Here is a 12,228-nt window from a genome sequence, read left to right on the forward strand (position 1 = left end):
AAATTCAAAGCTTATGTATCAAAGGACACATCCAATAAAGTGAAAAGATAACCCACAGAATGACTGAAAGCATTGCAGATCTCCTATTTGATAAGGGTCTAGTATCCATAAGATAAAGAATTCTTATAACTCAACAACAAAAGACAAACAATTAAAAATGGGTAGAGAGAGTCAAATATCATATGGTTTCACTTATTTGTGGAGCATAACAAATAGCATGGAGGAAAAGGGAAGTTAGAGAGGAGATGGGAGTTGGGGGAAATTGGAAGGGGAGGTGAACCATGAGAGACTATGGACTTTGAAAAACAATCTGAGGGGTTTGAAGCAGTGAGGGGTGGGAGGTTGGGGGAACCAGGTGGTGGGTATTAGAGAGGGCACTTATTGCATGGAGCACTGGGTGTGGTGCAAAAACAATGAATACTGTCACACTGAAAATAAATAAATAAATAAATAAATAAATAAAATTTTTAAAAAAGAATCTGATGCTAAATAAATAAATAAATAAAATCTTTAAAAAAATGGAGATAGGGACTTGAATAGACTTTTTTCAAAAGCAGAAAATGTATGACCAATCAGGGCATGAACAAATATACAACATTATTAATCTTTAGGGAAATGCAAATCAAAATCACAGTGAAAGCTTCACACCCACTAGGAAGGTAATAATAGTAAAAATAATAAAATGGAGAAGAACAAATGTTCATGAGAATGGAGAGAAACTGGAACCCTCTTACACTGCTGGTGGGAATATAAACTTATCCAGCCACTGTGGGAAACACTTTGGCAATTCTTTTAAACGTTCAACATAGAATTACCATATGACCCAGCAATTTCACTTGGGTGGAATCCAAGAGAAAGTAAGAGTTCAAACAGAAACTTGTACATGAATGTTCCTAGCAGAATTTTCACAGTAGCCAAAAAGTGGAACAATCTAAATATTAATCAACTGGCAAATGAATATACGTAATGTGTTTTATCCATACAGTGCATTATTCAGCTATAGGAAGGAATGAAGTGATGATACAAGACATAACATGATGAACCTTGAATACATTATGCTAAGTGAAAGAAGTCCAACACAAAAGGTCACTTATTGCATGATTCCATTTATATGAAATGTCCAACATTAATGTCCAACATTAATCTGGATTAATGTTCTCCAGGAGTTGAGGAAAAGGAAGTTTGAGAAAGTGACTGCTTAGTAGGAATAGGGTTACTTTTTGGCATAATGAAAATGTTCTGGAATTAGACAGTTGTGATGCTTTTACAACATTGTGAATATACTAAGAGCTACTGAATTGTGCCCATTAAAATGGTTGAAATACAGATTTTACCACAGGAGAAAAAAGTGGTTTAAAAAAATAATAATAATAATAAACCTTAGGCTATCCTTATACTTTGCCTCTCTATTTTTATCATTCTCTCATCTCAGAAAATACATACACACACACACACACACACATGCAATCTTTCTTTCCTTACAGAGCTACTCCATCTGCCAGAACCTTTGTATCATACCTGTCTGTTTAATCTGTCCTCTTGTGCCATTAGTCATTCCTCATTTCCAAATTCTTTCTTCAACTACTTCCCCTATACCATAAACAACAATGTCTAAATCTTCCTTACCTTAAAAATAAGAAAACCAAAACAATTCCTTTAGTATTTTTCTCTCGTCATTCTTCTATTTGTGTTCCTTCGCTGCACCTAACAAAATATTTAAGGCCAACCCTATGCTCTCTCCTTCTAATTCATTGACTTTCCATTAGTCCTCAAAACTTATCTGGGCTCTGAACCTTTCACTAATCTAATGAAACATTATGAATATATTGGCAAAATCATCCTTCTTACTTTTCAGTCTCTACTGATATAACTGCAGTGTTTGAAACCATATGTCCCTCCTTTCAATTTTCTTTTCTTGGCCCTGGTGACACTATGCTCACCCGTCTCTTTCTTGTCTATCTAAACTGTTCTTCTTAGTCTCTTCTGCTGACCTCTCTTTCTCAACCTTGCTTTAGAGAAAACATGTAGCCAGGTTCTGTCTTTAGCCATGTTCATGGCCATCAACTGCCTTGTGTAAAGGTGATATCATTCTTTAAGGATTAATTAAATTTTACTTTCTCCATGAGGACTCTCCAAACCTCCCAAATTAAATTAATATATTTTTGTACTTCTCTCATAGTACTTTTCATGGTATCTTGTCTTATGATAATTATGTCATATACCCCAGTGTATGGTTTTCGATGGGATTGAGTTCTTCATCTCTACATGTCAATTATCACCTAGTATAATGCCTACAATCTCATAATGTTGGATAAATTGCATTTTTATTTTCCTCATCTCTAAGAAGTGAACAACTACAATGTTAAATCAGTATCAGACTTAAGTCAATGAACCATATTAGATATGTATAAAAGTAAATTTAAGGGATTCCTAATCACTCTTCCACAAAGTACCTCTATGGATCCCCTGAAAATATAATTCATGCAGATACACATGATTTAGTATCTGATTGATCAACTATGGATTCTATTCCAGTACTGCTCTTTGAAGATAGGATTATAGACATAATCAAATATGTCAGAAGGTATTTACATTCTCTAAATACTTTAAAACCACTAGTATAGAAGGCAAGGAAATATTTCTGAGAAATCTCATTCAGAGATATGAACTTGCACAATGTGCCAGTCTTTTTTTTTTTTTAAGATTTTATTTATTTATTTGACAGAGAGAGAGAGATATCACAAGTAGGCAGAGCAGCAGACAGAGCAAGAGAGAGGGGAAAGTAGGCTCCCCACTGCAGAGAGCCCACCGCATGGCTCGATCCCAGGGCCCTGAGATCATGACCCAAGCTGAAGGCAGAAGCTTAACCCACTGAGCCAACCACCCAGGTGCCCCAATGTGCCAGTCTTTTAAAACTGTCTTCAGAATTACCTATGATTCATGACTTCAAGCAATATTACTAAGCACCTATTGAGGGAGTTGAAGAAAATAAATACATGAACAAAATCATTTCAGAAAGTGAGTATTGCTATGAAGAACACAAAGTTGAATGAAAGAATAGAAAGTGATAGAACAGAAGATGCATCATGCTTTGTGATGAGGAGATTGTGTGGATATAACATTTAAACTGAGATTTGAAAGCCTTGGAAGCAAAGATCTAGCAATAGAGTTGTGTTAGTAGAGGGAGCAACAGCTGAAAAGCTTTAAGACAGAAATTTTGTCTTGTCTTGTGCCAGGCCAGGAGACATTATAGCTGGAATATGGTGGGTTTGCGGCACTTGGTGAGGTATAACCCCTAGATGGGGACAGGACTGTATTGTAGGTGACACTATCATGTTGGGCTTTTATTCTCTGAGTAAGAGGAAAGCACTGGAGGAATTTAAATGGGTGACAAATGTGATTTGGTCTATCTTTTTAAAATTATATTTTGGCTTCTATGTAAATTTAGAATGAATAGATGTAGGGAAGCAGAACACAATGGCAGACCAGAAAGAGATAACGGTGCATTAGGCAATCATAGATGTAAATGCAAGGATTTGGTTGTAAGAAATCTGCACTTATTTTCTGATTTTCCTTTCCCCTACTTCCTCTTTCATTTCTTTCTCGTGTTTGTCTTTCATTAGGCTAAGTAAATAAGAACTTTTGCTCCTAATAAATGCACAGGGACTGCTCCTTTAAACACAAAGACCTAAGAAATTTAAACAAGGATGTAACAAGGGAGCGTGCATGTATTAGATTTTCTTTAGATCTGTCGATCTGTTTTCTTGAGAGAGTGGGCATATGGACTGGAGCTTATTTCCATGACTAGATTACAGCCTCATAGAACAAAGCCCACCTACATATACAATCTCTTTTTCAGTGATTGCATCTTGTTTATAACATACAATTTTTCTTTAATTATGTTAGCTGGATATTTGTCGTTTAGAACAGAAAAATAAAGCAACAAGAAGCATCTAATTTGTTTCAACAACTTTGCTATTTGGCAGATTTCTAAAATCCACATATGCTAATGTTTGTGTTAATTGCTTAATACCAGGATACTTGTCAGAACCAAATACTTTTATAATTAATTATTTAAAACCCATCTAACACAACAGCATGAATGAAAGCATGAATGGTTTGAAACTTTTCCTGTGATATTTTCTTTTTTTCTAATTGTATTTTAGTAATAATTAATTTGGAGAGAAACTGTATAATGACACATTTAAATAGCCTACCAATGTGTAAAATGCTTATTCACTATGATGAAGATAATTTATCAGATAATTAACAAATATATACTAAGCATTTACCATGCTCTCGGACATGTGTCTGAGACATTATAAGATAACTGGAAGAAAACATAACAAATACACATAAGCTTGTTAGCTCTAAAGTATATGATACTTCTTATTTCCAGCAATAATATTTTTTCAATGTAAATGAAAATCCATTGTCTAGTTAAAATATACAAAAATTACAATGGGTAAAATTAAATCTGACATTCTCATGCTCTTACATGCCCTCTGCTCAAGTTCTTCTCAGCCAATTCAATAATTGCCTTTAATAAATCAGAACAGAAAAAAATCTTCTGTTCTTGGCAATAGAAATGGTTCTGACACTGGCAGACATGATTTTTCTGGATATGATCCTTCTTCTGTCTCATATTTTATCAGCTTCTTGAATTTATACATAATATCCCTCTCCACTGTGGTAATAAAGTTGAACATTTTACTATCAGGATCTTCATGAGGAAGTCTGTAAGCTCATGGTCTTCTAAATACAGAGGCAGGACCACGTTTCCCTTTTTGTTGGCTGCCCAAGATACCATGAAACACATGAGACTAAAGAACAGCATCATAGGTGATAAAGCTAAAAGCAAGAGATGAATCCTTACCCCAAATTATCCCATTATAAATATCATTACCACCTAGGACAACATAGAGAAAACCCAGCATGTACCTTTTAGAGAGAACTTTACTGAGGCTCCCCTAAACTCCATGGACAATAAAATGGAGAGGTTGTTTGAGACCTTCAGTAGAGTCTCCATATGCATTTCTTTATGGGCTGTACTGTACCTTTGGTCACACCACCATATTGTCATGCACTGTGGTGGCAGTGTCACTGACATAGTGTCCATATATGAAGCTTATGAATTCGCACATGCCTTGTTATGTCTGGAATTGACTGGCTATCACTTGACAAGCTACCTCAAGCAGAAAATGGTTATAGGTTCACTAATCTAGCTGAGAATAGAACTGACATGAGCCTGAAGAGATCCTGAAGAGAAGCTATACTGCTGTGGACTTTCATTAGGAGATGGCTACCATTACTTTTGACTCCTTCAAGAAGAGCTACAAGCTCCTTAATGATCAGTTGATCACTGCTGATAGTAAAAAACTTGGGTTTCCAAAGGCTTTCTGTCGACCATCCTTTCTTGGTAAGAAATCCTGTGGCATTCATGAGGCTACTTTAAACTCAATCATGAAGTGTGTTGTTGATTTTTTAAAAAATGACCTATATGTCAGAAGAGTACTATCTGGTTATTAACTATGTGCTCTTGCATTGCTAACTGAATATAGAAAGAAATCACAGCCTTGTCACTCACACAAGGAAAATGAAAATAATTGCTCCATCTTCCAGAAAATGGAAATTAATAAGAATGACTATGAATGAGTCTGGTCCATCCTTTTTCTATCACAGATGATTCTAAATGAACTGCTAACAGATGTGTAGCATTTACTCCATGTCTTTCCAAGTGTAAATATATCCTAGTAAATATATACATTTCATAACCATATGATATTTTTAATGAATTGGCTGCTTTTTGCCTTTAACTCTGTTTACCCCAGGTTTTCTATAATTAGTATTTGCCTATTATATTTTTTAACACATCTACTTTAAGTCTTACTGCATCTTAATGCTTTTGTAAATACCATAAAGTTGGATGTTTCTTTATCCAATCTGACAGTCACTTTAACGTGGTGAGTATAAATCATTTATATTTGTTGTGCTTGCTGATATTTTTGGTCTTATTGCTGCTATTCTCTTCTTTTATACTTCAATTTGTTCCACCTTTTGTAGAATCCCTACTTTTATACCTTCTTCCTTCTTTTTAAATTGTGACTTAAGAGCATCTATATGTTCCACCTTGTGTTCTTTTCATATTCCACCTACCTATTATCTTGTTAGTGTTATCTAGAATGTTAACTGAACTATTATAGAATATGTCTTCATTGTCTTATGTTTTGCCTTAATTATTTAAAAAATATCTTCAGACTCTTCTAAGACTTATGAGTACTTCATACCTCAACTCCTCTAATATTCATTTCTCTTCCTATTTGAAAACTTCTACCCACAGGGTTTTCAATGTAAGTTATTCTATTTCATATTTTTGAAACAATGTTTGCTAAAATATGTGTTTTAGACATTTACATGTAAAAAATAATTTTTATAAATATAAAACTATAAATTGAAAATTATTTTTCTTTAATAGTTATTAGATATTGCTCCATTGTCTTCTTACATTCAATGTTTTTATAGGACATTTGGCATCAGTCTGATTTCTTATTTCTTTGTAGGTGAGGCACTTGTTCATTCTACAGCCTTTTAGAATTTTTTTTTTAATTTTTTGCTCATCTTTTCTCTCTTTCTTTTTCTTTCTTTCTTTCTTTTTTTTTTTTTCTTTTTTACATTCTTATATTTTTACCAATATTTGCCTAAGTGCAAGTTTTTCTTTTTTGGCATCTATGAAATTTTTTTATTCTAAATTTGTCCCTTTTCTTATTTTAGAAAATATTTGTACCACTCCATTTTTATTTCTTTCTTTTGATCTCTTATTACCCAGATATTGGTACTTCTGCTGTTGTCTACTATATCTCTTAACTTTTCTTTCTAATTCACAGTTACTTCCTTGTTCCCTACTTTAATCTCAGAGTTTCCCAGGCTTATTCCAATTTACTAATATAGTATTTAGTCACATATTATTCCATTATTTATCTCAATTATTGTGTTCTTATTTATCTATCATATTTTCATAGCTAATTTTCCATATGGTTCTTTTTTAATTATTTTTAAAATTTTTGTTTCATATTTTTAGTATCTCCCTCTCTCTCTTTTAGTATGGTTACTATTTTTCTCCACAATTTGTGGTCTTTCCATTCTTCTGCTCCTGCTTTTTTTGGTTTATGTTTTTAAGTCTGGCATTTTCCTTTGAAGTAGTGGTACTCTTTGGATGTTCTATTATTGTGTGAGCTTATATTCTCCCTGAGAATAAAAGTCTCTCTGATATTCCTGATAATATCAGGCTCTTATGGTGGAGCATCCCACAAGCAAAGAATCACATTTGTTACCATCTCACCAAGCAACACTTTAGGTCAGGGTTTAATTTTTAAACTTTCAATGAGAAATAATATGGGGAGGAGAAAATACCATTAGATGAGAATTCATATGCCCTATGGACTTAAAAGAGGGGAAATAAAAGAGGCAAACGTCTGTCATTGCTCACCAGTTTATCCAACCACTGATCTCATCAAAGCTTCTGAGCTGCTCTTTGGATATTATAACAATTTAGACCATTGCCTCAGATTTTTGCAGAATGGAGGAAAACAATGATTCTATCAAGGCAGCAGAAGGGTAAAAAACTGAGAAGGCTGTTAACCACTTCTTAGTAACACAGACATTCTCTCCTAAAACAGCTGCCTTTTACCCCACACTGCAGCAATCTCTGCCACATCAGCCAAAATAGCCCTCATTCTCACAAGATTGTCTCATGTTTTTAAACAAATTGAGTTCATGTTTCTTCAGTTTTGATTTGTGAGAAAGTAACTATAACCCTATGATAATTACTACATTGCTAGGAACAGGAAGTTCATCCAAATAAAGATAAAAATGAAACACTATAAATATCCATGAATAGGGCAATGGTTAAATTAGTCATGATATATTTATATTATGGAATACTCTTAATGTGGTAAGAAAAAAAAATCAGGTAGATTTAAATGCATTGATAGTGAAAAGAGGTCATAATTTTTAATATAAATGAAACAGGAAAATATTTATTTATAATATGTTATTTAATAAAATTTTTGTGGATATATGTGTGCTTATAAGCATAGGAAAAGTCTGAATGGATATATACTTAATGAAAATTGTCAGAGTGAGGTAAAAAATCAGGAGAGACTTTCACTTTCTGCTTTACATATATTTCAAGTGTTTGAATGCTATCTAAGTATTTATTATATAGCAAATGACAAATCTACAAACAGATGGAAAAGTTTTAACCAGATGGGGCAGAAGACTTACAGGCTGCAACTTTATTCTTCTTATGTGTTCTATATATTGTATATGTCTCCTTTCTGTCTCTTTTCCACAAAAGCAAATCCTTCCCTTGTGCTATATCCTGGGAAACTTTCAGTTTTTGATAATATTTCTGAGTAAATAATATATTAATAAATTGCATATAAATAAAAGTATGAATGCCCAAAATAAAACTGGGGCTGTATTATGTAAGATCATAGTTTTCTTCTTCTTTTTTTTTTCAGTATCGTTATTCCAAACTGAAGCTCAGTCTCACTCAACTTTTACCTTCCACATAAGGTAGGGAAACTGTGCCTACCTTATCCATGCACTACTGTGCAAGAATCCCTCTTGATACAACCAGTTTCTTCTTCCTACTCACAACTGCCTTAGAACAAAGTTGGAAGTCCATAAAATTAGACTGTTGCATTTTATCTGGGTATCTTACTTCTGTAAAGAGTTTAGTTCTCTGAATTCCAGAAGGCCTGTGTTCACAGCTATTCATAGAAAAATAACTTCTTTCAGAAATAAAAGCAGAATAATGTTTTATACAAACATAAATTTGGAAATGTAACAACCAGTTGTCCAAGTATCTACTGAAAGGTGGTCTGTTGTTTCTCCCGCAGTTTTAATGCAGGTGGTGTAGTATCGTTTGAAGTTAATAAATTTGTTGGAACTGGGTATACTTATTATTGTTTGGTAATTTTTTCATGATTATAAACCAATGACAACCAATCAAATTTATGAAATCTGAAGGCTTCTTTATACCAGAATGGTGTTTCTAATGATCCATAAAAAAATGTGCTGCTCGTTTGCCTAAAGAAAATGCCTATCGAATTCCATAACCTATTGAATTTAGAACACTTGGCAAGATACTATCTTCTCATAGCACCCCAAATAGAGGGGAATCTTGTCAGGGATAGTCCTGGACACTGTACTACTCAAACCACATGTGACTGATTATTCTAGCTCATTTACTGTTATATTTTTCTGCTAAAACCTGCTTATTCATTTAAATGCAGTTGGCAATTGGCAATGAATTCAAACAAAAGGAAGCATAAATGAAAGTACATCATGTGGAATGACTAAGGCAAAGAGCAGCATGGACTTTAGACTTAGATAGAACTGAGTTTATATCCTAGCTCCATCACCAACTAAACTAAAATTTACTTAACTTCTCTGAGCATCAGCTTCTCGTACATAAACTGGAGATAACAATGCTTATTCTTTGGAGTGGCAAAAGAATAAATGAAATTATGTTTATAAATGCTTGGCATATAGTAGGCACTCCAAGCATGGGAGTAATTATTATTCTGTCTCTCGCCAACTTTGCCTTTCTTTATGCCTTGCCAACATGTACAAAGACTTAGCCAGCTTTTCCCATACACCCTCCTCTTTAAACCAACCCTCACTTTCCTAGGAGAGACACAGGATGCAAAATTGGTGAAATCAACAACTTGTTTGACATTTATTGGGATTTGACACCTGCAATTCCTTGTGACAGTCCTGATGTTCTGAGAACACTGACCACTGACCACTTCCATCCGGCTTAACCTAAAAAGAAGGAAAGTGAGTTGAGACTGTTCTGTTTTTTTCCAGCTGGCTAGTCACCAGCAATTCTTACCTGTTGTGGTGTTAAGTAGGGAAAAGGTAAAATCTTTAAGGTCAACAGGGCTCAATTCCAAAGAAACACAGAAAAGCTAGTTTATTTCTTTCTTTCTTTTTCTTAATTATAGGAGGAAACTTATAAAATAAGGCTTTGTTTCTGCTTCAGTGAACGCAGGCTGATATACTGCCTGGTTCCAGCTCTGTGATGTTGTGTTTTGTTCACAAGAGCCCTGAGGGAAAGCAGAACTCACGCTTCTTCCTGGGTATACCTTCCTACTCAAAGCAAAAACAACTAATAATTGTGAAATACAAAACTGAAAGATTAATTTAGGAAGTCAGTCTGTTTCTGTACTTAAATTCAGTCCCTGCTTGCTTGAATGTGTGCATGTGTGTATTTGTGTGTGTGTGTTTGACCACGTTGTTTTAAACAAGTTAAAAAAGAAAATGTAATTTTTCCATATTAATTCCTTTTGTTATTTTCTACAGAAAGATCGAAATAACTATTTCATTGCATGGGAAGTACTATGGAAAGCTTATTACAAAAGCTCTTTTTGCAAAAACAAGAGAATATATTTACTAAATTCATGGCAAAAAAAAATTAACTCTAGGGAAAAAAGGGTTAAATAAATGCATATCCTAATTTTTTTTTATTCACCTACAAAGGAATTTGTAAGAGACAAAACTGTGAACAATTAATAATCAAAGGTCTACTTTCAGAGTTGACTTGGCCCTAAATCCTGGTCTACTTCACTCAGGAACCTCAGGATGCGACCCAACTTAGCTCTGGAATGATGAATGAAGAAGAGAAGTGAATATGTAACTTACCACATTATAAGAAAAGAAAATCATCAGCCTCAGAAAAATAAAATAAAATTCAATATCCATGTAGGATTGAAAACAAACAAACAAAAAACCTCCCAGCAAGCTATGTCCACACACATACAGAAAATTCACTGACAACGAGTATCGGCAAAAAGCTTCTTACCAACATCACAATTTAATGGTTAAAAGTATGTCCTTGAATATCAGGTACAAACGAAGAATTCCCATTATCACTGCTACTTTTAACATTGTACAGAAGATCCTAACCAGCACAGCCAAACTAGAGAAATAAATAAAATATGGAAGGATTTGAAGGAAATAAAATATTCATTAGTAGATATGGTGGTTGATTTCACAGGAAGTCTCCCAAAAAACCCATGAACAAATTCTTCAAATTAATAAGACAATTTTTAAAAATACCAGATAAAAACAGGTATACAAAAGTCAAATCTATTTCTATATACCACAACCAAGCAGCTGAAAAATGTTTATAATTTTCATAAAGATTATAGCAATACCAAATGCTTACATACTATTTTATGTTAAGGATTGTTCTATGTACCCTATATATGTAATGGGTTTAAAATATGTATGAATTCATTGGCACACCCCCTTTTGTATTCACTTCCCTCAAATGCAAGCTGGCCAAAATGATTCATTCTTTTGAGTGGAATAAGGAAGAAGTAGTGTGATGATTCTGAAATTAGGTCATAAAGGGATAGCCTCTGCCAAACTCTTCTTCTCTATCATTTGCCCTGGGGAAAGCCAGACACAGCCGCGAAATCATAAGAACACTTCAGCATCTCTGGGAGAGGCCCACATACAGAGGAACTGAGGTCTCCTGTCAATAGCCTGCACTAACTTGCCAGCCAGTGAGTAATCCAATGTAGCCCCATCATCTTGGTTGCTACATCAACACAGACCTCAAGTCCCTTCTCTCCAGCTAAGCCTATGCACCTTTTTGTCCCATAGACATTATAGGAGATAATACATGCTTATCATTGTTTTAAGCCACTAAATTTTTCAGTAATTTGTAACAAAGCAATAGATAACAATACACATTGTGTGGTCTTCACATGTCTGTAAGAAAGATACTATTCCTATAGTCAATTTACAGAGGAAGCAAGAAAAGGTTAAGTAGCATGCTTTAGGTCACACAGTGGAGATGAATAACCAATAGAGAAGGGACTCAAGAACAGCCAATTGGCTCCCAGAGTTTGTTCTTATAATGATGATATTGCACTATATCATATTTTCCTCTCTGAACTCTCAAATATATTTTATATTTTATTTAATCCCCCTTTGCATTAAATACCTCTCGCCTGCAGACTTTCAACCTCCTGATTCAATAGGGCTTAGTTGGAGCTTTTCTCTTGCTTGGATCTACTTTCCCATCATCTTTTTTTTTTTTTATTAATTTTTTTATTTTTTATAAACGTATATTTTTATCCCCAGGGGTACAGGTCTGTGAATCACCAGGTTTACACACTTCACAGCACTCACCAAAGCACATACCCTCCC

Source organism: Mustela nigripes, chromosome 2 (genome assembly GCF_022355385.1).
Source record: "Mustela nigripes isolate SB6536 chromosome 2, MUSNIG.SB6536, whole genome shotgun sequence".
Lineage (NCBI taxonomy): Eukaryota > Metazoa > Chordata > Mammalia > Carnivora > Mustelidae > Mustela > Mustela nigripes.